The following is a 9,402-nucleotide window of genomic DNA, read 5'->3' on the forward strand; positions in this document are numbered from 1 at the left end:
TAATCAGGATTGACATGTGGGAGGGAAAGGGCCTGTGGAGAGAAGGCAGAGTCTATATTAAAGTGGAATCAAGTACTTAGATGCAATCAGGAAAAGAGCAACTCTTTAAAATAAGAAGAGTTCTGAGGAAGGGGAAACAAAGAGATTGGGGGGTTTGGCGATGAGGAACTGTAAATAGTGGAGAGCAAGAGTAATAATTACAAAGCTGTCATTCTTCGTGAAAAAGACAGCATTCCGAAAGTGGGCCTATTTCAGATTCACAAATAAATCACAGAGTTGACAAAACCTTAATGACTTTAAAGTGAGACACAACACTCCTCACTAACATTCTCCTAAAGAAATATTTTTTGATCATTCTCTTAGCAAATCATTGATACAAAGAAATATCAAATGAATGATTGAGGGCCTGCTATAGGGGCAGGCTTAAGGGGTGGTTGGAAAGATTGGAGACAATGGTCGAGGGAAGATGTAATGGTGGTGGGTTGGTGTTGGAATATTGAATGCCTCTGCCAAACCATCATGAACAAATCCATAAACCACAACAAAAAGGTAAAATGAATTAATTAAATGGCAAAAATAATATTTTTAATTAAGAAAAAAAAAGAAGGCCTTCTTGGACAATGACCAGAAGGGACAGAGAAACAGGAAGTTGTTCTAAGATAGTTAAATAAAAGTTCATGGCTGGAGCGATAGTACCACGGGCAAGGCATTTGCCTTTCACCAGGCCGACCTGGGTTTGATCCTGGGCATCCCATATGGTCCCCACCTCAGGAGTAATCCCTGAGAGTAAAGCCGGGACTAAACCCTAAGCACTGCCAACAAAACAAAACCTTAAATTAGAAGATCACCTGAGGATTATTCATAAGCAATACAAAATAAATTATTTAGTCCTGGTTTGGGGGCAGGGTTTGGGGGTCTGTGTGGAAACATTCAAAATATGGTGGAGGGTAGGTGTAATGGTGGTGGGATTGGTGTTGGAATATTATATGTATCAAATTATTGTGAACAACTTTACAAAAGTAAAATTAAATTTAAAAAATAGATACATAAAATAAAACATTGTTAAGAAAAAAGAAAGATCAGCTGAGAACCCTCAGTAATAAACTGGGGGATCTGAAATAAAAATTCAAAGTGCCTATGGTTCATTTTTGGTTTTATTTTCAATTTTCAAAGCTCACTAGTAAGGAATAATTTCCTAAATTAACTTAGGATCATTCGTTTTCTCATCCTAAAAAAAGTTGGATAATTTAAAAGCCAACTTTCCAATTGCCTACATCTTCCAGGTTGTTTACAGTTCAGTCACAAAAGTAATCAGATTCCTTTGCCTTTAATTCTGTTTGGACATTCCTTCCAATTCCTCGAGTTTTGTCGGGGGGGGGGGGGGTTGTTGTTGGTAGTGATGGTGGTGTTTTGTTGAGGGGGCCACATCTGGCATTGCTCAGAGTTTGCTCCTGACTCTGCACCCAGGGATCACTGGCTTTACTCAGGGAAACTTATGGTGTGCCAAGAATCAAACCCAGATCCTCTGGGTGCATGGTAAAAGCTCTCGCTCCAGCCCAGTCCTGCAAGTTTTATAGAGATCATGCTCTCCACAAATTTAAGGCAGAGGAAGATTTGTGGAGATGTGGGCACAATATATGCCACTTTCCTTTGAAACAAGCAATACCTGAGAACATAACCAAGAGCCATGGGATGCAGCTGGAATTGAGAGTCTGAAGTGGCTGACTCAAGTGCTTAAGAATCTTTACCTTTTGGGGATACTGGAAACATTAGTGGTGGAGAATGGGCACAGGTGGAAGGATGGGTACTCGATCATTGTATGACTGAAACGTAAGCACAAAGTTTGTAAGTCTGTAACTGCATCTCAAGGTGATTCATTAAAAAAATTTAAATAAGAAAAAAAAGAAGAATCTTCACCTTTTGGGCTGGAGTGAAACCGGGAGGGCGTTTACCTTGCACGCGGCCTTTACCTTGCAGGCAGACAACCCAGGTTGGATTTCCGGCATCCCATATAGTCCCCTGAGCACTGCCAGGAGTGATTTCTAAGTGCAGAGCCAGGAGTAACCTCCTGAGCATCACCACGTATGACCCCCCAAAAATTTTTACCTTTTGTTTTTTGGCTTAGGAACCACACCCAGCAGTGCTCAAGACTTACTCCTGGCTCTATTCTGAGATCACTCTTGGTGGTGCTCAGGTGACCACATGGGGTCTAAGCCACATTGGCTGTGTGTAAGGCAAGCACCCTACTTGCTGTCCTTTCGCTCCAGCCCCTATCATTTTTCTGAAGACAAAAGTGGTAAGATGAGCATCTGCTGAAGAGACACTTGGGTCACATAAATAACCTTATAATTAATCTAATAATCTAACCAATAGCATTTTCCCATCTCTCTTCTACTAACATGTCGGTTTTCCTTTGGGGAGTTAGGCCCTCAATTGACGTGGCTAAATAAAGGCTCTGTGTAAACCAAACTACCTCAGTGCTTTCATGGGCACACAGGAAAACTGTCCTGTCCAAGACACTCGCATGAGGTGGGTCATGAGAAATGTTCTGGCCAGTGAAACGCAAGCAGAAATGCTGCAAATGACCTGAAAACCATCCCTCCCGCCCTCCAGTCTTCTATCAGTGCTGACATAAGAGAGGTGACTTATCATGATCTCAGACAAGGAAGCAAAACAGGGTCATGGAGTTACCACGTAGAAAAAAAACACATTACAGAGACTCCTCACTGTGAGTAGCCTGGATCTGAGCAAATTCCATGCTGGAATTTGCATGAATGGAAAGTGAAGTGTTGCTGTATTAGCCAAGTCCCTGGTTCCCAAAAGTTTACGGCCTACTCTGGGAGATAAGATATAAACCGTTAAAGGAAAAACAACATTAAAATAACTACTTCTGTAGTATTCTGAGCATCTGTCATGTAATAATATATAATCCTGACTATAAACAAGCCAGGTAGGAAATATTTATTATCCCCAGTGTGGGAAAAAGAAACTGGGGCACTGCTTGCTTTAGTCACTTGCTCAAGAGCACATAGCTAGAGATCGGCAGATCTGGGAATTGAGCCCAGATTAGTCAGACGCCAGAGTCTATATTCTTAAATATTCTCTGCTGTATAATACTAGGCAGTTGATATTTTTTCAATGCCTATTTGTTTAATAAAAACAATAGCAACAACAACAACAAAAAACTGACAAACACTAGTGGGGTGTATGAAAACGTGTCTATTTTTCTTTCTTTTTGGGTCATACCCAGAGATACACAGGGCTTACTCCTGGCTCTGCACTCAGGAATTACTCCTGGCGATGCTTGGGGGACCACATGGGATAGTGGGAATCAAACCAGGGTCAGCCGCATACAAGGCAAATGCCCAACCCGCTGTGTTATCACTCCAGCCCCAACTTGCTGTGTTATCACTCCAGCCCCAACAAGTCTATTCTTAAAACTAATCACACATGATGTAAACTTGAGACATATCTGCAGAGAAATCGTTTGCAGTGCACTATGTTACTCAACATAAGAAGCCAAGGAAGAGAAAGCAAACTGGACAGTGAATGTCATCCATACTAGCCTGAGAACTTGGGCCACTTTCATTCTTAACCAGTTTAAGTTTCCTAACAATCACAGGAAGTATATTCTCTAATCATCTCTCCATCACAGAGGAGAGGGTAGCACAGCGTGGCAAAGACTTGCTTCTGCAGCCAGTAAGAAGCTAAACCAAGATCCACATCCACACTGCCTGGTTTCCAAGCCCATACTCTCCCTGCTAATCTGTCATGCCTTGTAACTCAGCATAAAGAGCCCAGCATCTGTCTCTGGGATTTCAAATGCTGCCATTTCTGGCCATACGACTCCTGTCTTATTTCTCTTAGCCTTAATTTCCTTATCCCCAAAGTGGTGCTTGTTATTTATATTATCATTTTAATTATCACAAGAGAATGAGACAAACAAAAAAACGTGAAGAAAGACGTGATCCATGCAAGCACACAGAGACAGAAAATCCAAAGATGTAGGTCAGACACAAGAAATGACTCAATTCATCTGGTCAGGTAATTGTAGTCATGGCTGGACAAAAAAAAAAGAGTTTGTTCATTATTGTTTCAGGAATATTTCCATTGGTGAGCATTTTCCTGGCCTATTTAGGTAATCCTTGCCCATGATATCTCTAGGATCCTTCTTTTCCAACTTCAGTTTGCTAGCTTCATTCTCTTTCGTTCCTATATTTCATCTAGAAAATCCCATTGGATAATGCTTTTTATATTTTTGGCAAAGGACCTTTATATTCTTCAAAGAGGAGCTCCTAAAAGGCAGCTCCTATAGAGAAGGGACCACCAAGTAAAGGATGCTTGAAGGACCCGCTCGGGATGGGAAATGTGTGCTGAAAGTAGACTATAGACCGAACATGATGACCACTTAATACCTGCATTGCAAACTACAACGCCCCAAAGGGGGGGGAGAGAGAGAGAGAGAGAGAGAGAGAGAGAGAGAGAGAGAGAGAGAGAGAAAGGGGATCCACCTGCCACAGAGGCCGTGGCAGCGGAAAGGGTGGGAGGGGGATTGGGGGTTGGGGGGAGACCAGGGGGGTTGGTGGGAAGGATACTGGGAACATTGGTGGTGGAGAATGGGCACTTGGTGGAGGGATGGGTACTCGATCTTTGTATGACTGAAACATAAGCACAAAGGTTTGTAATTCTAACTGTATCTCATGGTGATTCATTAAAAAATAAAACTTAATCAATTAATTAATTATTTTTTTTAAAAAAGGGAGCTCCTATATAAAATGGATGGTGAGGGGGGCTGGGAGGGGCACGGGGGGGGGGGGCGAACTCAACCTTTCTTGCTGACTAGGATCACTCCATAGCATAATTCCAAGTTACCAAAAGATCCTCTTCATACTGAGGATGAAAATGGTATGAAATGAAGAAAGTGAAGGAGACAGCATGTTTGGAAAACAATAGACACCATTCTCAGCAGGGATGTCATAAAGAATTTCATGGAGCACTCATGAAATTCTTTCACTTGGTCACTTGACATCCCGCTATTCAAACATTAAGACCTGAAAAATATACTGTTCTTGAAATGAGCACAGGAGACCCAGGAAGAAGAAGCCATTCATTATTATTATTATTATTATTATTATTATTATTAGTGAATCACCATGAGATACTGTTACGTACTTATAAACGTTCATTTTTGCATTTCAGTCATACAATGATCGGTTAACCATCCCTCCACCAGTGCCCATTCTCCACCACCAATGATCCCAGTTCCCCTCCCACCTTCCCACCCCCTCCCCCTCTCCACCCTGCCTCTGTGACAGGGCTTTCCCTTTTGTTCTCTCTCTCCTTTTGGGTATTGTGATTTGCAACCGAGGTATTGAGTGGCCATCATTTCTGTTTAGTGTGCTCATATGCTAGCTTACCTCAGCATTGGATCATACCTGACAGAAGTGCTGGATTTGTTGTCATTACTAATTGCATGATGGAACTGAAATGTTTTCCCACATATTCTGCTTTCTAAAGTAAGCAGCTGCTTTGGGTTGATTGAAGAAAATCAGTCCAAACAGTAAAGTAAATCAGGGTAAATGGCTATAAAAAAATGACAGAAAGGAAACTTAAGAAGTCACTCTCATCTCTTTTCTCTACGGCATCAAAGTCAATTTCTTTCTTATCAATCTCTTCCAAATGCAGTCAGCAAAACATATAGTTCTAATTCTTTTTTTTTTGGGGGGGGGGGTATTTTTAACTCCTCAGTGAACGTTTTTCTTTTCTAAATTCTAAGCCTAGTTCTTGCCAATTGCTTTCCTTTTCAATTTTTTTTAATTGAGGTGGGATGCCACACCCAGCTCTGTTCAGGGGTTACTCCTAGCTCTGGGCTCAGGGATCACTCCTAACAGGGCTCAGGGAAATATATAGGGTGCTAGAGATTGAACCTGAGTTGACCGTGTGCAAGTAGGGTGCCTTACCTGCTGTCTATCTCTCTGGTCCCACCAATTCCTTTCTAATGTATTCAAAAGCACATAGATGTCTATCCCACAACAAGATGACATTTCAATTAAATCCAATTTAAAAATTATGAAAAATAGAAGACATCGGTGAACCCAAAGAGCTCGATTTAAGAATGTGTAAAATACTTGAATAGTCACGTCACGAAGAATATAGAAATACGACACCCGGGGGGAACGGGCGGGGAGAAGGCCGGGGCGGGGTCTGGAGGAGCCGGGGCTCCCCAACGGGCCCATCCGCCCCCGACCCCGAGGCGGACGGGCAGGCCCCCGAAGGGTCTTTAAACCTCCGCGCTGGAACGCGCTAAGTACCTGGGACAGGGTGGGGGCGCGGCCGCGACCGAGACGGCCTTGACGCGCCCCCGGCGGGGGAGGCGAGGGAAGACGCCGGACGTGCCTGGGCCGCAGAGGCAACGGCGGAGGGAGGCATCAGGCGACGGACGCGAAAGGACGGATGGCGAGGGAGGTGGAAAAGCCGCCGGCGGCAGCGGGGAGAGAGCGGTCGGAAGATCACGACGGGCCCGCGGAGAGCCGGCCGGCGCCGGGCCGGGGCCGGGGGACCGCCCCCGGGAGGAGGGGGAGCGGCGGCCGGCGGCACACGGAACGCCACGCCGACCTTTCGCACCCGCTCACCCTCCCCCGGGAGGGCCCGAGGCCCGACCCAGGCTGCGCCGCCGCCGTAACCCCGGCGGGATGAACCCCACGTGGAGAACGACCCCCGACAGACAGCAGCAACCCCGCGCGCGGGCGCGCGGCCTCCGCCTCCCACCCGGCCGCGGACGACAGACACCGCCGACCAACCAGGGCACTTCTCTGGCGACCTTCGTTCCGGCTCGCCTCGGCGACCCCCTGAGCACCCCCCCCCCCTTCGCGAGCGGCGGGGCTCCGGGAGGGCGGGCGAGCAGGACCGGGGACGGACCCTGACCCGCCGCCACTGCTCCTCCTCCTCCTCCTGGGGGCGTGCCGCGTCGCACGGGGAAGAGAGCCAGAGCGAGCCCCGACATGATTAATAAATACATCAAAGTGTTCAAGGTTAATGCGAGCCGAGAGCGAGCGGTCGTGGGCGCTGTGGTTGCGCGCGCCGCCTCGTGGGTTCCGAGCGACCTAGCGGACGCCGAGCGGGCGAAGATGTCCGAGTATATCCGGGTCACGGAGGAGGACGAGAACGACGAGCCCGTCGAGATCCCGTCCGAGGACGATGGCACCGTGCTGCTGTCCACGGTCACGGCGCAGTTCCCGGGCGCCTGCGGCCTGCGCTACCGGAACCCCGTGTCGCAGTGCATGCCTGCCGTACGCGCGCCTGGTGGAGGGCATCCTGCACGCGCCCGACGCGGGCTGGGGCATCCTGGTCTACGTGGTCAACTACCCCAAAGATAACAATAGGAACATGGAGGAGGCTGATGCTTCATCGGCGGTGAAGGTGAAAAGGGCCGTGCAGAAGACGTCTGACCCCATCGTGCTCGGCCTGCCCTGGAAGACCACCGAGCAGGACCTCAAGGAGTATTTCAGCACCTTCGGGGAGGTCCTCATGGTCCAGGTAAAAAAAAAGATATCAAGACTGATCACCAAAAGAGGGTTTGGCTTTGTGCGGTTCATGGAGTATGAGATCCAAGTGAAGGTGATGTCCCAGCGACACATGATTGATGGACGGTGGTGTGACTGCAAACTTCCAAATTCTAAGCAAAGCCCGGATGAGCCTCTGAGGAGCAGGAAGGTGTCTGTGGGCCGCTGCACCCAGGACCTCACTGCCGAAGAGCTGCGGCAGTTCTTCTGCCAGTACGGGGAGGTGGTCGATGTGTTCATCCCCAAGCCCTTGGGGGGGGGGGGGGCGTTTGCCTTCTTCACATTTGCAGATGATCAGGTGGCCCAGTCCCTGTGTGGCGAGGACCTGATCATCAAAGGCATCATCAGCGTGCATATCTGCAACGCGGAGCCCAAGCACAATAGCAATAGGCAGTTAGAGAGAAGTGGAAGATTTGGTGGTAATCCGGGTGGCTTTGGGAACCAGGGCGGGTTCGGGAACAGCCGGGGCGGCGGGGCGGGGCTGGGCCACAACCAGAGCAGCAACATGGGGGGCGGAATGAACTTCAGCGCCTTCAGCGTCCACCTGGCCATGAGGGCCACGACCCAGGCCACCCTGCAGAGCAGCTGGGGCATGATGGGGATGCTGGCCAGTCAGCAGAACCAGTCGGGCCCATCAGGGAACAATCAGAGTCAGGCCAACATGCAGAGAGAGCCCAACCAGGCCTTTGGCTCTGGGAACAACCAGTACAGCGGCTCCAACTCGGGCGCCGCCATCGGGTGGGGGTCGGCCTCCAACGCGGGCTCGGGCAGCGGCTTCAATGCATGGACTTCAGCTCCAGCATGGACTCGAAGTCGTCGGGCTGGGGCATGTAGGCTGGGCTGGTCAGTTAGACGCTAAAGACTGGTGGGAAGTCAAATTTTTCTAAACTCACGGTAAGTATATTGTAAGATACATATGCACTAAGAATTTTCAAAATTGGTTTGTTTGGTGTGGAGTATATTTAGCAGTAATTTTGACATTTTTCATTTAGAAAAAGAGGAAAAGCTAAAGGAATTTTCTAAGTTTTGTTACATAACGGGTTGAACTCTTGAGTGTTTGAAAGTGAACTGCTGTTTGCCTGACGGGTAAACCAACACCACAATTGCTATCAAGAAGCTTCTCCTGTAATATTTTATCCCTGGACTTGTCACCTGAGTTATTTGCATGTTCAAAGTGGAACCCATTGGTTAGAGCTGCATTCTTTCCTCCTCGTTTTAATTTGAACCCCACCATACGGATTTTCTCCGTAGGAAGGTCCCTGGAGATCGTGGTGTTGCAATGTTTGGTTCTTTTCTTTCTGTGTGTTTTCTTAACACTTGTCTCCGCTCATATGCGAGAGTATGATATGAAGCCTTCATTTAATCTCTGCAGTTCATCTCATTTCAAACGTCTGTGGAAGAAGCACTCACTGACAGGAGTGCTGTACTCACTGCGCCGTGGGGCTCTGTCCGCTGCTTTGCCCACGCACGCAAGAGCTCGTCCCCACGCCGCCGGGCTGTGTCTCTGACGGTGGGTGTCCCATTTTTATCCGCTACTCTTTCTTTCCTGGAGGCGGATCAACGCTGTGACGGCAAGGCTGTGCTGTGGACCAGAAGGCTGTCTGAACTTCTGAAACCTTGTGTGGGATTGATGGTGGTGCCGGGGCATGAGAGGCTGGTATGAGCGAGGACAGGAGAGCGCGTGCAGAGACTTGGTGGTGCATAATGGAGATTCTTTAACTGGGCGAGATGTGTCTCTCAACCTGTGGCTTTGGTGCGAGAGTGTGCGGAGAGCCATGGTAGCAGATAACATACGTACGAATGTTTCTTGCATTCAAAGGACATCCACGTCTGTTGGAAG

General features: G+C 48.0%; 1 pseudogene; it reads left to right on the forward strand.

Annotated features, from left to right (window-relative positions):
* Positions 1–7,127: 7,127 nt before the first annotated feature.
* On the forward strand, positions 7,128–8,396 carry LOC130028231 (TAR DNA-binding protein 43-like; annotated as a pseudogene).
* The last annotated feature ends 1,006 nt before the right edge of the window (positions 8,397–9,402 follow it).

This window comes from Sorex fumeus, unplaced genomic scaffold (assembly GCF_029834395.1).
Source record: "Sorex fumeus unplaced genomic scaffold, SorFum_2.1 ptg000039l, whole genome shotgun sequence".
Classification (NCBI taxonomy): Eukaryota; Metazoa; Chordata; class Mammalia; order Eulipotyphla; family Soricidae; genus Sorex; species Sorex fumeus.